The 18873-nt window shown below is 45.3% G+C and overlaps 1 long non-coding RNA gene across 1 annotated transcript in view; it reads left to right on the forward strand.

Annotated features, from left to right (window-relative positions):
• The window catches only part of LOC122795831, a 197129-nt gene extending 183050 nt beyond the window's left edge, over positions 1–14079 (forward strand). Inside the window, exon 2 of the long non-coding RNA XR_006363869.1 lies at positions 13702–14079. This is a non-coding gene — a long non-coding RNA (uncharacterized LOC122795831). The remainder of the gene's footprint in view (positions 1–13701) is intronic.
• Positions 14080–18873: the final 4794 nt, after the last annotated feature.

Consider the following 18873-nt stretch of genomic DNA (forward strand, 5'->3'; position numbering starts at 1 on the left):
AGCCTTTTATTACTAAACAGTAATTGTTGTTTTGTAAAATGTCACAGGCTCCTAGGCCTTCAGGTTTTAAAAAGTGCACTAGGTGCAACTTCAAAATGTCGATCACTGATGATCATTCGCTCTGTGTACTGTTTGGGCGCAAAACATCTTCAAGAGTCCTGCAGTGTGTGTCACGCTTTTTCCTCGAGGGTCCTCCAAGAGAGGAAAAATAAGCTAATTCTAAAAGGGCTTATCAAACCCTCCTTTGAAGAAGCGTTAGCTTCCTCTCCTTCTCCTACAAAAAAGAAAAGGGCGTCGGCTCCGACCAGTCCGTCTGATCCAGCCGCCAAGAGACATAGGCAGGCTTCTCCTTCGGCTCCACGGACTTCGGAGCCGAGGGCGGAACGGTCTGCCTCGATGCCTCCAGCCTCGACTCCTCTGGTTTCGGAGCCGATGGCTGGGGCTTCGAGAGGCGGGTCACCTTCATCGGCTCCACTGATCTTGGAGCCGATAAGGGTTGCCCGCTCAGACTCTTCCACCTCGGCGCCGAAGCCCTCTTCGGCACCGAGGGAAATCTTTTTGGACGCTCCTTCGGCGCCGATAGTTATTGAGTCGATTCGGAGCCGGTCCCCTAGTCCCTTGGAACCGTTGGAGAAGCCTACTCGGACCCGCTCTGTCTCCTCTAGGTCATCAAGGATGTCGGATTCGGACATAGACAGGGTACTTCAAAGACTTTTCCAGTCCCCAGTCTTCCAAAAATTAGTTTCGGCTCCGACCCAGTTGGCTTCGGAGCCGATAGTCCATTCCGTTGCCATTCCTCAGACCGCTTCGGCACCGTTGGAGCAGGTGCCGGTGGAGCCAATTGAGACTTCAGGGTCGGTTCCGACCTTTACTCCAACCCCGGCCTTCGGGTCGGAGTTCAGCACTCGGACCTCTTCGGCCGGGCCCGGGGGTGACGTTTCGGGACCGATGCTTTCGGTTCCGAGCCTCCCTCTCGGTGCTTCGGCTGCGGGACTTCCGTCTGCTGTCATGGCTCCGGCGACTGGACCCTCCCAGGATTCTGGTGGTCCGGCCTTCAGAGCTATGAGGAGTGCCTTGGCCAAATCTTCTTTGGCCATCTCCACGGCATCCCGGCACCTTCCCTAGGCATGGAGACTGGGTCTTTGGCAGTTCCCCTGTCTCTAGGCAGCGGAGCCCCGGGGCCTGAGGTTACCCCCAGTGGGGGTTCCCCTCCTCCTGAGGGTCCTTCGGATTTGTCGTCGGAGGAACCCCCAAGGAAGAGATCGTGCAAGAGGAAGCACGTAGACTCCCCCGATGAGTCTCTTACATCGGACACTGATCTTGATGATGCGGAGGGGTCCCCAAAGTCGTCCTCGGATGATGTCTCATTTGCAGACATTCTAGAGATCCTCAAACAACGAGGCAGCTGGAATTCCAAACCCCCCTCCGCTGATGAGTCTGTGTTCCTCAAGGCCTTCAGGGCTCAGCCCTCCGCCTCCTGGGTGTGTCTGCCCTTTGAGCTCCTGGATTTGATCTGTCGGAGGGCGTGGGAGCACCCAGATACTGTGGAACCGGTGCCTACTCGTCCAAATAAATTTTTGTCCGCCCCACCCGAGAGAGTTCTTGACTAAAGGCGTGGCTGTAGATGCCATGGTGGTGGCATCTGCTACCCAACAGGACGTGGCAGAGGCTTCAACGTCCGTCCATCCTCCTAATAAGGAGTCTAGGAGCATGGACAGGTACGGGTAGCGCACCCTCAGTTCAGCGGCCTTTACCTTAAGGTCCCTAAACTATTTGGCACATTTCACTAGACTGCAGAGGGATCTGATCAAAGAGCTCTCAGATTCCCTCTCTGGTAACCTACCTGAGCAGCTAGCCCAGTCGGTTGGCTCTCAGTTGGCTACTCTTTCCTCAATATCTAACTCGTCCATGAGGCTCATTTCATATGCGGCCGAAGGGGCGGGTAGAGCGGCAGGCACAGGCGTGGCTCTACAGAGACAAGCCTGGCTCCGTTTGTGTCATTTTGCGGAGGCCTTTAAGTCTTCTTTTGCCGACGCTCCCTTTGATGGGTCCTCTTGTTTGGACCCAAGGTAAAAGACACTCTTACCCGCTGTGAGCAGGAGGGAAAGACTTTATCTGCCTTAGGAGCACGGTTTTCCACTCCCTTTCGGCCTTATCCCAAGGCTAAAAGAGGAGGGAAAATGTGGTTCCGTAAATCACAGAAGTCCTTCCCTCAACAGCAGGAAGATTCCCCTTCCAGAGGCAGAGGAGGGGGAAATTTTTCTGGGAGACGCCGTCCCAGAGGCGGCAGAGGCCCCCGCAACACTGGAGACCGCGAGTCCTTTCGTGGCTCTTCAGCCTCCCACACTCCATGAGGGATTGCCCGACTGCGCTGCTCCGGAGCCAGTCGGGTGTCGTTTTTCGAAGCACCTGAAAGCCTGGGAGAGTATCACTCAGGACCGCTGGGTGCTTCGAATTATCGCCGGAGGTTACACCATTCCCTTTACACAACCACCCCCACCGTTCAAAAAAATCCCGGACCCACCACCCAGTCAACGGGAAATTGCAGCCGTGGAAGCTTCAAAGCTGCTAGAAAAAGGAGTCATCCAACCGGTCCCCGCAGACCAGATCGGATCAGGAAATTACTCAAGGTTCTTTTTAGTGCCAAAAAAGACAGGGGACCTGAGGCCCATTTTGGATCTCAGCAACCTAAACCGATCAGTCATGAAGTCCAAATTCCGGATGGTCACTTTACAATTCTCCCGTTGCTGGAGAAAGGAGTCTGGATGTGCTCCATAGATCTCAAGGACGCCTATTATCACATTGCGATACATCAGGCGTCCAGGAGGTATCTGCGCTTCATTTCCAATTTTGCACACTGCCCTTTGGTCTCACCACAGCCCCCAGGGTGTTCACCAAATGCTTGGCAGTAGTGACTGCTCACCTGAGGAGTCTTGGATTCCAAGTGTTTCCCTATCTGGACGACTGGCTCCTGACTGCCACCACCAGGCATCTACTACTACAGAACCTACAAGCCACCATCTCCCTGGGTGCCTCCCTGGGAATTACATTCAACTGGCCAAAGTCTGTCTTGCTGCCATCTCAGCGCATAAGATTTATAGGAGCAGAGATAGACTCAAATCTAATGCGGGTCTTCCTTCCTACAGAAAGGATACAAACATTACAGGCTCAAGTCCGAGCCCTGCTTCTCAGATCCAAAGCCCCAGCCAGGATGGTCCTGCAGCTATTAGGCTCAGTCGGCCACGGTTCTCCTAGTCCCTCTAGCGAGATTACACATGAGGATTCTCCAGTGGCTCTTGTCGACACAATGGTCATTTCAGGACCTTCCCCTCAATCACCTCATTCTGATTACGGAAACGTGCAAACGGGACCTCCGCTGGTGGCTACAGTCTTCCAATCTGGATCAGGGAAGACCCTTTGTTCTACCCCCACCTATGGCCACCCCGCCACAACGGATGCCTCCCAGACTGGGTAGGGGGGGCATTGTCTGGGCAGGTCAGTTCAGGGCTTTTGGCTTCCGGACGAAACGCTTCTCCATATCAGTGTGTTGGAAATGAGGGCTGTACTTCTGTCCCTGCAGGCCCTTCACAAGTTTCTCCCTCAAGGCATTATAGCCATTCACTCAGACAACATGTCGGTGGTCTGGTATCTAAACAAACAAGGAGGGACCAGATCCTATCCCTTTTGCAGAGAGGCCATGAGGGTGTGGGAATGGGCAGTGGCTACCAAACGTTTTCTGGTAGCAACCCACATTCCGGGCAAATCCAATGTCTTAGCCGACTGAGCAGGACTAGACTGAGCAGGACTATTCTTTCTCCTCACGAGTGGTCTCTGAACGACGCAGTAGCAGCTCAGATTTTCAAAAGGTGGGGGACTCAGTGTTGCGACTTGTTTGCATCACCACAGAACATGAAGTGCAAAAGGTTCTTTTCTTTAATCCCACTTCAGGGGGAGATCTCCACAGATGCCTTAGCCCAACCTTGGCCAACAGGGCTACTTTATGCTTTCCCTCCAGTTCCCCTCCTTCCCAGAGTGATACAGAAAGCTTCCCGCTTGGGGTCCACAATGATTCTGATTGCTCCTTACTGGCCTCGTCGGGTATGGTTCCCCTACCTACAGAAATACGCCCTGGACGGTCCTTGGTTCCTGGACCCAACAACCCGGATCTTCTAATTCATCAATTGGGACAACAGCACCAGTCCCTTCACATTTTGAAATTAACAGCCTGGCTCCTCTTCCAACTATAGTCAGAAATCATTCTTTGGATCCGGAGGTTATTCACATTTTATCTTCGGCCCACAATCCCACCACAAAGAAATTGTATCATAGTAAGTGGAAGAGATTTGCTATCTGGGCCCAACTCAAAGGTCTAGACCCTATTACCGCCCCGATACCAGAGGTCTTAAAATTTTTAACATCTTTTTAACCAAGGCTCTTCAGTCTCTACTATTAAAGTTCAACTGGCGGCTATCTCCAAATTTCACGAATCCATGGATCCACCTTTAATGAGCAACAGATTATGCAAAACTTTCATAAAAGGTGCTGTGCTTTTACGACCCCCAGTTTTTCATCCTGCTCCTCCGTGGGATCTTGATTTGGTACTTCGTGCCTTGACATTCTTCCCCTTTGAACCGGCAGCTACATGTGATTTCAAGTATCTGTCTTGGAAAACTGCCTTCTTAATTGCAATTGCCTCTGCAAGAAGAGTTTCAGAACTTCAAGCCCTATCTGTCAAACCACCATATTTGATTTTTCACAAGGATAGAGTATCACTTAGGCCCAATCCATCTTTTGTCTCTAAAGTTTGTTCCAATCTGTGTCTCCAGCAGTCCTTAGAGCTGCCAGTTTTCTTTCCAAATTTTTTGAACAAAGCGGAATATACTTTCCATACATTGGATGTTCACAGGCAATTGCGCTTCTATCTAGATAGGGCTCAACAAACACGGAAAACAGAACAATTGTTTGTGTCCTTTTCAGATAATAAACTGGGCAAAGCCATCACTAAAGCTACTATTGCCAAATGGATCAGGGATTGCATAACTCAGGCTTATTCCTCTTCAAATAAACAACTGACAGCTTCTGTCAAAGCTCACTCTACTAGAGCTATGGCTACTTCAATTGCATTCCATTCCAAGCTTGCTATTTCTGAAATTTGTGCTGCGGCTACTTGGTCCACCCCGCACACTTTCATTTCCCACTATAAATTGGATGTGGCATCTAAAGGACGAGCATCATTTGGTTCCACTGTACTCAGGAGTTTTTTCCAGTGAGCCACCCAGGATTCAGGTGCTAGGGACGCTGTCCCATCAGTCAGAATGTAGGCGAGATAGGATCACATAACATCTTTTATGTACTCACCATAACTTCAGATGTTTGGGATCCATCTCGCCTACATTCCTAATACCCACCCTCCTTCCCCCTGCCTTGGAGATCAGAAGAGATTGAACGGTTCGGGTTCTACTGTTTCATCTTGTACCATCTGTCAATGTTATATAAGCAGTGCATGTGTGTGTGCATGTATGCGGACAAACTAGATCTGGGGGACTGGTAGTGGTGCATCCTGGGATATAGTAAGCTCAGCCAATAAGACTTCGCTCTTTGGCATAAGCGTGCAGAGTCGGAGCAGAGGGTCGGCTCCGAACCCATCAGTCAGAATGTAGGCGAGATGGATCCCAAACATCTGAAGTTATGGTGAGTACATAACTAAAAGTTTTTCACTACAGTACCTTACTGAACAAAGGTTTGTCATTTTCTTCTGTGAAGGTTCATGCTGCAGCCATTTCTGCTCACTATGATTGTGACCCTCCTTTATTTTCTCACCCTTTGTTTAAACAATTTCTTAGAGGGGCAAAGAATATAAGACCCCCACGTAGAGCTCCTACTCCTTCCTGGGATCTCAATTTTGTTGGAGAAGCTTACTTTGCCTCCTTTTGAACCTGCAGCTACGTCTGATTTGAAGTTTTTGTCTTGGTTACGTTACTATTTGAGCAGGACTAAGGAGTTCAGACTCAACAGTTATTTGTTACTTTTGCTGAGTTCTCAAGGGAAAGCTGTTTCAAAGCAGACTATTTCTAAGTGGATTGGTAACTGTATTGCTTTTTGTTATTCTCATCATGGGAAGAATGTTCCTGCTGGGATCAGGCCTCATTCCACTAGGGCTACTGCTACATCTACAGCTTTTTTGAGGGGTGTAGCTACTAAAGATATTTTGGAAGCAGCTACTTGGAGTTCAGTTCACACTTTCACCAAGCATTACCATCTCCCTCTTTATTCCAAGTCCAGGGCTGGGTTTGCCACTGCAGTCTTACAGGGCATGTTAGCAGCCCCTAATGCCTTTTAGTTTGCCAGCCTCCCCTTCTCCTTAGCTTTGGGATTCTACCCACTAGTTATGACTGCAGCAGTGTGAGACTAAGAACATAGTACAGTTTTGTACCTACCATAAATGTAGATGTTAGAGGATCCACATTGCTGCAGTCCTATTTTCCCTCCCTCCTTCCCCTCTATTGTTGGGGTTGTTGTGTGGTAGTATAGTGGGTCTGGTCTTTTTTTTTTCTTTAAGGCATTCTGACATCTGGGGCAAGAAAGACTGAGGATATGGCGTCGGTCATGCGCTTAAGTACTACTACGTACTGATGTCAGCTCCGAGCGACCATGACCGACGCCAGCCTAATTCTTTGGTATTCAGGCCGACCGAGGACAGCGGACTACCCCACTAGTTATGACTGCAGCAATGTGGATCCTCTAACATCTACATTTATGGTAGGTACAAAACTGTACTTTTTGTACCTACCATAAATGTAGATGTCCGATAGATAAGCAACTGCAGTCGGGTTTTCCCTCCTCCCCCTCTATGCATTGGGTCCACTCCTATCCCCGTTTCCTTTAGCTGGGGATATCTGTTATGGTGTATCTGTTTATTGTTTGTTGTTTTGTTTGTCTGGAATGCTATTCTTTCCTTCCAATTTGATTACAGCCTTCCTTGGAGGGCACCTGGCATCTGGGGCAAGAAACACTGAAGAAGATGGCGTCTGCTGAAGCTTATATACTCCTGCCGCTGTGACGTCTGAGAGAAATGCGACTTCAGCCGACGTCGGACCCAGACTTTGGAATCCGGCCGACTGAAGGGCTGCCTGAGGCAGGACAACCCATATGTTATGACTGCAGTTGCATATCTATCGGACATCTACATTTATGGTAGGTACAAAACTGTACTTTTACCTGACAGCCTCATTTGTGTGTCTGTCTGAGCTTGTCTTATGCTAGAAATAGCTGTTACCTAATTGCAGCAAAAAAAAGTAGGTAGATAAAGTTTTTTGTAAGAGGAGTCTTGTAGTCCTAAAAGATTTGACAAACCCCCTCCCACACTCCTGCGTGCTCTACATTTACAAGTGACAAGTATTGGGACTCTAAACTTTGTCTGCTACTTCCCAGTGCCTTCAGTGGGAGGATTTTTTTTCTCTCATGAGTGATGCCAACATGAAATGTGCTTTACTAGTTCCTCAATTATTTCTGTTATGTTCACCCTCCCTTTTTTTATATTTCATATTTATACTTTGGTAACGAGGAAAGTGAACTGGTCCCAGGACCCTTTACAGCCACAACTTAGGCTACAGTAACATCAGATTTGTTATCTTTACCAGTCTTCTTTCCATTCATCACTGGGTTCGGAACTGAGTCTGCCTAATACCAAGCTCGTGCAAGCCAAAACTCGAGCTAAGCTTTTACCCATAGTGCTCTTCTCCCTGTTACCTCAGATCTTGTTTGAAATGTGGCTTTACAGCTACGTAGCTAAGTGAAGACTCTTTGATATTTCTCAAGATGTTTTGTAATTTTTCCTTTCTCTTGTGGTTTGTATTGGTATTTCTGTACTCTTACAGCTATATTTAGATCCTTCGCTCTTTCAAACCATTTGGTAAACTTTTTAAGTACCCTTGGTGGTACAGCCTTTCTCCCTTCCCTTGTGGTATTTCTTGAATACCATCATTTGTATTTCTTCTATTTTCCCTTTAACTAGTTGTGTGACATTTTTCATAGATTGTGTACATTTTAGATTGTTTAGACCTTGCGATAGTAGAGTGTGACATTTTTCTCTAGTATTCTACCTGGATTGTTGTGTGTAAATTTCATGGTGTCTGATAAAAAGGCCACATCAGGTTTCAAACATTGTGCTTCATGTAAGGGTAAACTTCCCAATAGTGACACCCGTGATGATTGTGTTTGTTTGGGGGTGCCCCATCTTTCGGTGCACCCCCCCCCCCCCGTGTGATTTGTCAAAGTTGGTCAGCGCACCTTGAACGAGCGCAAGAATAAGTTGATTCTGATCCACCAGGAGCCTTTCAGAACTTGATGTGGTGCGTCTTGCGGACCAGCTGATGACAGCCAGGGGGATACCCACCCCTTCTAGGACCCATCCTACTGCAGGACTTGGGTTGACTTCTCCATGGACTCCATCCTACTCTCCTCCTTTGACCATACCAGTTTCAAAGCCTTCTGCTCAGATGTCCTTTTCTGAACACCCCCCCCCATCTCTGTGCCTGTAGTGGGCCTCACTGGGGCTCTGGGACTGTCCCTTTGGCCTGCCGGCTCCTCTGTTTGTGGCACGGTTCTGTGTTTCTACGGTTCCTTTCTCTGCAGGGAGCCCTGTTTGCACCGATCCTGCTTGTGCCTCCATTCTCTGGGAGCAAGTTCGATGGAGCAGTGTGTGACCCTGGTTCTGAGGGTGTCCTCCGTTCCGGGCTCCCATCCCTCTTCGGGCGGACCTGCTTTCCTAGCTATGGAGAGGGCACTTGCTTATGGAAGCATTCTGCTGACATCAGAACCAGAGACCCCTCCCCCTGAGCCACAGCTGTCATAGGCCACCTCCCCGTGATACCGGGCAGGAAAGCCGCAGGACCCTCCATTGCAGGGTGCCTCCTCTTCCAAGTCTTCTTCAGAAGCCCCCACGGAAGAGATTGTGCAAGAGGAAGCACATAGACTCTCGGACATGGATTTCTAAGACTGTGGAGACCACCTTGAAATGTTGAAACAGAGGGGTGACGGGAAGTCCATGTTTCTGCAGACTTTCCGTGCCTGGCCATCTAACTCTTGGGTGACCCCGCCTGCAGACAAGCTAGTATAACTCGTGGTGCAGTGTGCTTGGAAGAACCCTGAGTCTGTTGAATTGATCCTCCGATACTTGACATACTTTCTCCCCCCAAGGAAAACCCACATTGGTCCAGAGGTCTACCAGTCAATGCTATGGTGGTGGCAGTGGCCACGAAAGGATCTTGCCAAAGTGTCCTACTGTTCACCTGCCCAACAGTGTGTCCCGGGCCGTGGACAGATTAGGGAAGCGAGTCTTTGCTTCAGCGACCTTTGCCATATGGTCCCTGAATTACTTGGCACATTTTACAAGGCTCCAAAGAGACTTGTGTTCCAAACTCTACAAAACTCACACGACTGGTGTCTGACAAGGTAAGGGATAAGAGTCCAGGGTTGCGAGCTGCGAGGCAACTTTATCTCCAATTCGTCCATGAGGTTGCTTTCAACATTCAACTGAAGGGCGGCTAGAGCTGTGGGCTCAGACATAGTTATGAGACGCCATGCCTGGATGTGCCTCTGACTTCACGGACCCTTTAAAGTCTTCCTTCCTGATTGCTCCTTCAAAGCATCTTTCCTTTTTGGCCCCAAGATGAAGGACACTGTGGCCAGGTGTGAGCCGGATGGTAAGACCTAGTCTGCCATAAGTGTACGTTTTTCCAATCTTCAACATTCCTTTTCCAGGGACCAGAGGAGTTGTAAAATGTGGTACAAAAAAACTTTGTGTCCTTTCCATGCCACATGTGATACCCCCAGGTCCAGAGGGGGTAACAGTTCTGGAAGACGCTCCTACCGAGGCAGAGGGGGTCCACATAATCAAGGCTGCCCAGAGAGAATCCCTAGGTCCCTATCAGCGCTCCTGAAGAGCGGCCCAATTGCTTTCCTCTGGAAGCAGTCGGGGGTAGTTTCTCTCTGCACAAAGCTGCCTGGCATTCCATAACCAATAATAACCAATAATTTAAACCCAGAGTATCCCCCAGGAGCCTTTGGCGGGGGTAAGGAGGGTGGGAAATGCTGAATGAAAGAAGATCAGCAACACGGATGGAACGTTGTGGTAAGACATGACATCCTTTTGCTTGTAAAAAAAAAAAATTTCTGGTACCTACACAATGCTGGAACCATATTGTAGGGAGAAAAGAAACCCAGCGGTTGAGAAACTGTATGAGATGGTGGAGTTGTCCTTTTAACTGCAGCATTATTCCTGACTACTTGAAGATTTGGGCCTAGTCTGAAGTCTTTCACACCGTTGTGCAAAATTAAAGAATTTACCTTTTTGAACATGTATACCACCATACCACCTCTTAGAGCAAGAAAGCCGGACAAATCTGTAAGTAAAAGTGGGACAAATGCCCAGAAATGGCAACATTTTCTTAAGGTAAAAGCTGCGCACACTAAAGCCGAAAACGCATCATCCATGGGACCGGACAACATCCCAGGCTGTGTTTTACACGAACTTCAGAACGAACTGGCTCCCCACTTAAGCACAATGTTCAATAATAGCCTCACATCAGGCTTTGTGCTAACTGAATGGCGCACAGCAACAGTTATCCCACTCCACAAAGGGGGAGCCACCACTGATCCTGGGAATTATCGACCTATTAGCCTGATGAGCCTGGTCTGCAAGGCCATGGAACTCGCAAACAAAGACATTGGTAACCTCCAAACTCTGGATCCCACCCAGTTCGGGTTTGTGAAAAGCAGATCATGCCTCCTGAACCTGGTCTACTTCTTTGAGGCAGTCACTAAAGCAGTGGATGAGGATAAGGTGGTTCACACAGCCTGTCTTGACCTCCCCAAAGCTTTCAACACCATCCCCCATTCTGGAATTATAGCTAAACTCACTAAACTAGGTATAAATCCCTACGTCACAAGATGGGTTGCCAACTGGCTCACTGACAGAACCCACACTGTAAAAGTTGCCTTGACTCCAAATCTGACCTCAAGGCAGTGACAAGTGGAGTGCCACAGCATTCCGTCCTGGGACCTCTCCTGTTAGCCTGTACTTCAGAGAAGTAGATACCAAACACAGAAGGCCTCTGGCTGACAAAGTTCACAGATGACTGCAAACTAGGAGCCATAGTAAAGTCCCCAAATGATGGTCGACATCCTACAGAAGGGCCTTACTGAGACAGATGCCTGGTGTCAAGAGCCATGGCCTCAAGCTCAGTGCCAAGAAGTGCAGTGTTATCCCCTTTGGTAAAAACTCTGTACCCATGAACTACCACATAGGCAGCAATCTGCTTAACATTGAATGCGTGATGAGACCTTGGGACCCAATTGGACAGTAGTCTCTCAATTGATAGTCACATCGCCACAGTAGTCAGGAAGTCGTGGCACACCATCATAAAAGGGTTCTCATCCAGGAAAGAGGTCATTGTTCCCCTCTACTAGTCACTCATTAGACCCATTATAGAGTACAACGCCCCTTTTGGAATGTACCTCACAAAACATCTGCAGCAGCTGGAAAGGCCACAGAAGTACCTCAGAGGATTACTGGCCTCAAACAAATGCCCTACACTGACCGCCTCAAAATCGCCTACTCCAAGGTGATCACTGCCTAACGTATAAAGCTATGTCACACCCAGAGCTGTTGGACATGCTACACCTAAAGAAATCCCAATCCCTCCAACTACATGCTTTAGGGACCTAAACCTTGTCGCCACAATAAATAGGACACGCTGGAGGGGATAAATTCCTGTCCCAGAGACTTCCTATACTCTGGAACAAGCTACCCATCTGTCAAGCAAAGTTCTTCATTAGCACTCTTCAAGAAAAGTCTTGAGTGGATGGGAAATAGGAAATACACCCCGGGGATCACTTCTGTCTCTGCTGAACAGTGGCACAGGAAAATAACTTTCTTGGGTGGCGTAAGCTATGGTACCTTGCTGGCTAGACTTGCGTAGGCCCTTGGGCCGATAGCCTAGTACCTACCTATGAACCTATAAATATTACTCTTACAAACTTAAAGTTGGTAGAATAACCGGTTTTGCATTGGCATGAATTTTATGAAGGCTGTGAAGTCAAACTCAAATCTGCCATTATTTTCTAACTTCGGTCTTTATTTGCCACTAATTTGCCAGAAAACCGCAATCTTATGAAAAACGGACCAAAGATTTGGGCATTCTGTTAACATCTGTATAGTTGAGAGGTATGTATACCACTCAAGTATGTTTACAAAAAAAAAAAAAGAGCTTTTAATGCAAGTGCTTATTTGAGTACAGGTGTACTACATAGTGAAAACATAAGGAGAATTCTTACATTTGAATGTTAAGCAGTTCAGGGGCGGTGGGTGGCGCAGTGGTGCAGCGGTTAATGCTGTCCCCTCACAGCAAGAGGTTCTTCGGTTCGATTCTCGGCTGGGGTGCCTTCTGTGTGGAGTTTGCATGTTCTCCTTGCATTCGCGTGGGTTTCCTCCAGGTACTCTGGCTTCCTCCCACATTCTAAAGACATGCTTCTGGAGCATTTCTCCCCGGGCCTCCCCTGAAAGTAGGATCTGTGGAACCTAGTCGGACTTTCCCAGTCAACAAATGTTAAATAAAAATAAACCCACACACAGTCATGGATTATTGCTTAAATATCAGGATTTACACAAGGTTGGTGTGGTTTGATCACAAGGGCAAAGCCAGAGTGATAACTGTGGGTAAACACTGATATACCCATAAACAGGAGTGGATTGTTATAAAATTACATTATTTAAAGAAATGGCTTGCCTTTCTTAAATGCATCTGTAAAAGGGACTTGGTCTCCTGTGTTCTCTTCCTTAGACTGATGTATTGCGTGTGGGAATTAGATACACTGTGCAAGTATTGTGTGTGGGAATTAGATGCACCGTGCAAGCATTGGAACCTATCGCTGCAGTGCAGGAGAAGCAAAGGAGGAAAGGGATGACTTTTCTGTTTAAAAATGTGTAAATAAAGAATGAGGGACCGTACAAAAATATAAGGAAAATCTGTTTACTTTGCAGAACATAACCTGATTTTTCTTAAATTTTCTGACCCTCAGCATATACCAATAGAAAGTCTGGCCATAAAAATGCTACTTCAGTGGCCAGACTTTTTTTTTTCTATTGGTATATGCTCAATTTACAATGGCCACATAGGTTGGGCTTTCCAAGTCAGTGTTCATTTTTGAATAATGAGCCTTTGTTTATTCCAGAATGTTTATAGATGCACTTTAATCTTCGTGCTATAGATGGTGCAGCTACTCGTATGTTGAAGCCAAATTCCAGTACAGAGCATAGCTAGACTTGTTACACTGCACACATTGTAAAGTTTGTTTTAAATGGTTCATTAAAAGTAATATAACCAGTGTGCTGTGAAGGTGCTTGATTGTCTGGGATGCGTAGGTAACGGTTATGTGTTACTTATAATCTGAGGGCCATTTTGCTGCTTTGTAATTTCTTAAATAGCTACGTTTTCCGTATGTTGGTATTCAGTTATTTATCTTGCCTTAAATGATGAGACTTTTAGGTTAGTATGGGGGAGGGGTTTAGCTGATAGCCCCACACTGCAAAAAGGGTCATTTTGCAGTTCTGCTGAAGAAGCTTGCTTTTTTTTTTTTTTTTTTTTTTTAAAACTTAAATACTATATTAAGTCCGTTTTTTTTCCCCCCTCTCTCCTCTAGGTATACATGGCATTTAAGGGCAGAAATGGCCACAGAACTGCTCCAAGTGAACAATGTGAAAAGTGAGATGGTTGTCCTGATTGGCATAAATGCAGTAGGTGCAGTCCAACAGAACAAAAAAAGTAGTTGATTCTTTACTCTCTGTTGAAATGTGTCTGTGTTCCCTTACAAGTTGCAACTTTTTGCTGAAAATGGTATAGCCAAGTTCTGTAAGTTTTGGCTACCGTGGAAGTCCAAATCCAGTTTGAATGATTGCGAGATTGAAAGCTGCATAGCAGATTGCCCCACTGTTTTGTAACTAGAACTGATTTGTATTTACATTAGAGATATGTTTAAGTGGCAATTGTGTAAAGAAATAAAAACTTTTCTAAAACTGTTCGATTTTGTAAGTGCATTTTTTTACATACTGTGCCAAGTACTTGCCTACTACAATGTGTTTTTCCCCATGTCATTTTTAAAATCTGACATCCTAAGTATTCAAAGGAACAATTATGAGAGGTGCTAAAAAGTTCTAAGCCCAACCAACTTTCTAAATTCTGGGCATTGTTTTGCCTCTAGCTGAAAAGAGGGTTATTTCATCTTCTAAAGTGGTGATTTGCAGAACTGTGATGCTGTGTTTTGACGTTTCAGATCATTGATTTGAACATGTCAGTGAAAAGTGTGGAATTTTCAAATGTGGAACTTCGAGCCATCATGAAGTTCTATTCCTGCAGAAGAAAACTAAAGGAAATCATGAATGTATAATGCAGACATTGAGTGACGGGTGAAGTGGTATACAGACCTTTGTCATGGAGACTTCAAGACCGAAGGTGCAGAATGGTCTGTGAGGCCTTAAACTATCAGTTCTGAAATTGTTGACCATGTCTGTGACCTGATTTTTGGCAGTTTGGCGAATATTGGCTAAAACAGTTGCTGAGACTACAGATACCCAGGGAATGGGTTTATAATCCAGGAGCAGCTGGGTATGCAGAAGCAGTCAGCCAAGTGGGTGCCCACAAATGCCTACTGGATTCAGCACACAGAGGAAAATAGAAACACTTGATAGAAGCTACCCCAAATATTTTTCAGTGTGACTTTTGTTTAGGATCTTTGTGTACATGCATTCATTGCCAGTATTCATGGGCCCCAGAGATTCAACAAAAATCTTGTTGCTTTTCTGTGAATGGTGCAAGGTGTAAAATGTGATTTTTCTTTTTCCCTTTTTTCAGTGTTTTTGCATGATGGTGTACACTGTTTTTATCATGTAGAAACTTGAATTGCCCAGCAAACTTGAGCTTTTTCAGGATTTCCTGCAGTAGTGGTTGCAAAGATGCATTTGCGTCCATTTCCCATCCATTCAAGAATTTGGCAGCAAACTTTCCCATGTTATTTCCAAAAGTACATTTTAAAACCAGTTTCAGAGGGGCAAAAACCTAATTCAAACATGCAGTTGAAGTTGTTTCTTGAGTACATATGCTGCCTTAGGAAGCATTTTCAACTTTGCATAGTAATGTATTTGCTAAAGTTGAGGTTTAGGCAGCAGTCGTGTCTGCTGAATTAAGTGGACATTTTTTGTCCAAATAGTTGGGGGTGGTGTTTTTTTTTTTGTCATCATTGTAAGATAGGTTATGTGTACACTTGGTGGCTTGACCTTTGGCCCCGTAACATCATTTTATTAAATATTGTAGTTTTTCCATTCTTATGGCTTTGTTCATTTCTTTTGCGGGTGTAAAACTTGAATCATATTTGGAAATGTTTAATTTGATATCTGTGTGATTAAATTTCAGTTTGCTTAAATTGTTCTGCATTTTCTTTTGTAACTGAGTAGGTAGATTTCAAAGAACCGTTTCAGCCAAAGAAAGAACCAACAGGATTAGCTGTGGAAAAACCTGTAGAGAAGAGTAGTAGCTTGCAAGCCAAATCGCAGCAAGCTGTCGTTTGTCCGAGGCAGGTCAGCTCAGACTCTGCTTTCAGTGTGGGGAGCGCAGGTAGGGTCAGGATAGGTAGGAGGATTGAGGTGGGATGTCCTGGGGAAGGATTGAAAAGACTGAACAAAGCAATTCAGTCTTTTCAATCTCTACTTTGGCAGCTTGTGTATCTCTACCTTAGCAGCTAGTTTGAAAAATGTGGGTGATCTATCTGAACAAGGTAACAGACTTTTTGATTCTGTATGAGTCCAGGTTGGGGGCCTTTGATCTTTTGTATCAGAGAAAAGGCTATTATGTTATTGCTGAAGTTTTAAAGACATTTTGGTTTAAGTGCAAGTAGGCAGATTTTAAGTTGCTATTTGATGTAATGGCTTTAGTTTTGAGTAATCTTGTAATTCAAATCAGTTTTATTTTTGAAATGCCTGGAGATTAGGTTACAAACAGGCTAGAGAGTAAAATATGTACTTAAATTTAGTTTCATAACTTCAAGTGACAGAATAGGTTTAAGTTAATACTTTCAGGTAGGGTTTGCTATGGGATTAAGGCTCACTTAAGGCATGAAACAAAGGCACACAGGCCTAAGTGTGGCCTGGGGTTTAGAGATGAGATGCAGAAGGTTTTAGCAAAAGCTGAAATTATTTTTCTTAGTCTAGCAAACAGTAGTTGTGGCCTGCAGTTAATTAGATGGCTGGGGTCACATGGCAAGGCTAGTGAGTAGGGGCCTGCTTGTATGTTTAATGCAGCATAAGTCAAGTTTGGTTCACTAACGTTTCCTTTAATGCAAGCAAATCATGTCTGGTTAATTTCTTAGAAAATAAAATGAAATTAGAAATAATAGTACATAATTCATCTGGGTGGTTCATTAAATTTTAATCTAGGTCTTATGGAATTTACAGCCATTTGCATGTTGTAAATAAATACAATGGGTAATTGTGGATAGAAAGATTTGGCAAAAAGTGGAAACTCTTTTGTTCAGGACTGCAAAAGCCCATTCTTGTATTTGATAACCATGTTGATTTATTTACCTGCTAACGCATTGTAAAACTTGGAGTAAAGACTAGTTGGTGGCTGGGATTCTGTGGCTAAGTAGCAGAATATTGTAACCATTTCAATTTTAGTGGTCTTTCCTTTTTAAGGAAGAAGGAAAAAAAGGTGAGGGGAAGGTGATGGGTCAGTGCACTGAATTTCTTCAGGAAAGACTGGAATATTTCATGAGGTCAAAGCTTTGATTTGTTGGTAATTAGTTGAGTTTTACCATTGTAAGTGGCTTGGTGGAACAGAAAGCATTTGCCTGTTTGAGAAAGCGGGATTATTTCTAAATGGGCAAAAGTTTCATTTTAGCTGCTCATTCAAGCTAGGAACTTTACCCATGGCTGTAAAGTTTTCTGCAAGAGGAGAAAAACTAGCTTGTATTTGCTGCAAGCAGAAGGTTTTTCTGTTCCTCCACTTCCTGCAGTGTAATTAGGTTTTATAGGGTTAGGTTTGGTGGAGGCAAATTAGATTGCACTATGCACTTGAAACAAAGGGGAAGAGGGGGACGTTTTATGACATTCCACTTGCAGTTCTTGGGAGGAATGCTTTAAAGCTTTACTTTAGTAATTGTGGAGCACTGTAAAGGCTTTGAGTTGCAAAACTTGCTTAAGTCACTTTGTTAGCCCAGATATTTGTGTTAAAGTTGGTAGATGTGCAAATGCACTGTCTTACCATTAGATATCCACATCAGTTGGATGGCAAGAATTCAGCAATACAGACTAAGCTTAGTCCAGTAGAAGGAGGTAAATGATAATTTTTAGTACTCCAGATTTACTTAGAAATGTGGGGGCATATGAATGTTAAAAAAAAAATTAATAAAAATATTAATACCCCAAAGTAATATTAGTAACACTCCAATGGTGGTGGTGATAAAAATAGTACTGTAATGTGATAGCCAGAAGGTCCTCTGTCATTTGGTAGAGGTTGCAGCATTCCTTTCAACTTCTTGGTTTAAGAATTCTGGTCAAAACCAAATAAATTTTGTAAGTGTGAATGAAATTCACTTAGAAAGTTGCTAGAGGACCATAGTTTCTGAGACTGTGGTTGTTAGAGGACCATAGTTTGTGACTGTGTGCATTTTCTGATAAAGTAAGAGATGTTAATGTCTGGCATTATTGGCTGGATTTAAAAAAAAAAAAAAAAAAAAAAAAAAAGCTATACTAGAATTCACTTCGGTTGTTGTGTGGTAATTTACATGGTGGTGTTAAATTGCTACTCAGTAACAGCGTGTTAAGATAGTCAGCATTTTTTAATCATTTTACATTCTGCAGATTTCTATTTGGAGATATTCAGGAAGAATGGATCGGGGCCATATATAGTCTGGACCTTCCCTCACCTTTTTATTAGCGTCCAGATGAGTAAATGATTTTGGCACGAAACAAAATGGTTAAAACAGATAAATAACAATTCAGTGTATATGGTAGCAGATCAGTAGACAAGCACAGCTGTGCTTCGTAGTGGGCAGGTCTTGCAGGTCAGTGGATGGAAACTAAAGATCTGAAGTAGTTAACTTCATTTGATCAACAACCTGTGGGTTTCAGATCAGATACGGATCCGAGCTGGCAGCTTACCAAGCTAAGGATCCAAGCTCCTCCCCCTTACCTGTACTGCAACTTCCTTACAATACCAAGATCTCGTTTGTCGCGGCTTCGCCAAGACTGGATCTTTGCTCCAGGCAGGTAAAGTGGGGGGTTTCACCAAACTTTAGCTGTGCACTGTATTTTTGTGTGTGGCTAATTAGCCTTGTTTAGTTTAGGTGGCTGTCGGAATCGCAAAAAACGACCTAAATGCACAATGTGTGGCCGTAAGCTGTCAATGGCCACACTCTATGCATGTTTTTTTTTTTTAAGGGGTTCCAAGCTTTACTTCGGGTTGCAAGATATGCACAGCCTTCAACCCTCGGGCCGTGTGGGATCACATGACCAAACTGTTTCTAGCTGGTCTTTCCCAGCAGAACCAGCAACGACTTCAGCCACGGCTGTGGCTGTTCAAGCTTCTGACCCTCTTCCCCTGTCCTGGGCTCACTCCCTCTTCTAAACAGGGTGATACAGAGGCCAGGAAGGAGAAGCATAAAGAAAAGGATAGAGGAAGAGTGACAAGGAGAGGGGTCGCAAGAGAAGTGGGCTCGGATCCACCGGCCTCCCCTGCTAAAGTTCCATCCACGCCGGAAAAAGTTACTAGGCCGTCTTCCCCTCTGCTCCATTCTCCAAGATTTTCCCCAGAGCCGGAGGAG

This window comes from Protopterus annectens, chromosome 2.part2 (assembly GCF_019279795.1).
Source record: "Protopterus annectens isolate FY-2018-M chromosome 2.part2, PAN1.0, whole genome shotgun sequence".
NCBI lineage: Eukaryota > Metazoa > Chordata > Ceratodontiformes > Protopteridae > Protopterus > Protopterus annectens.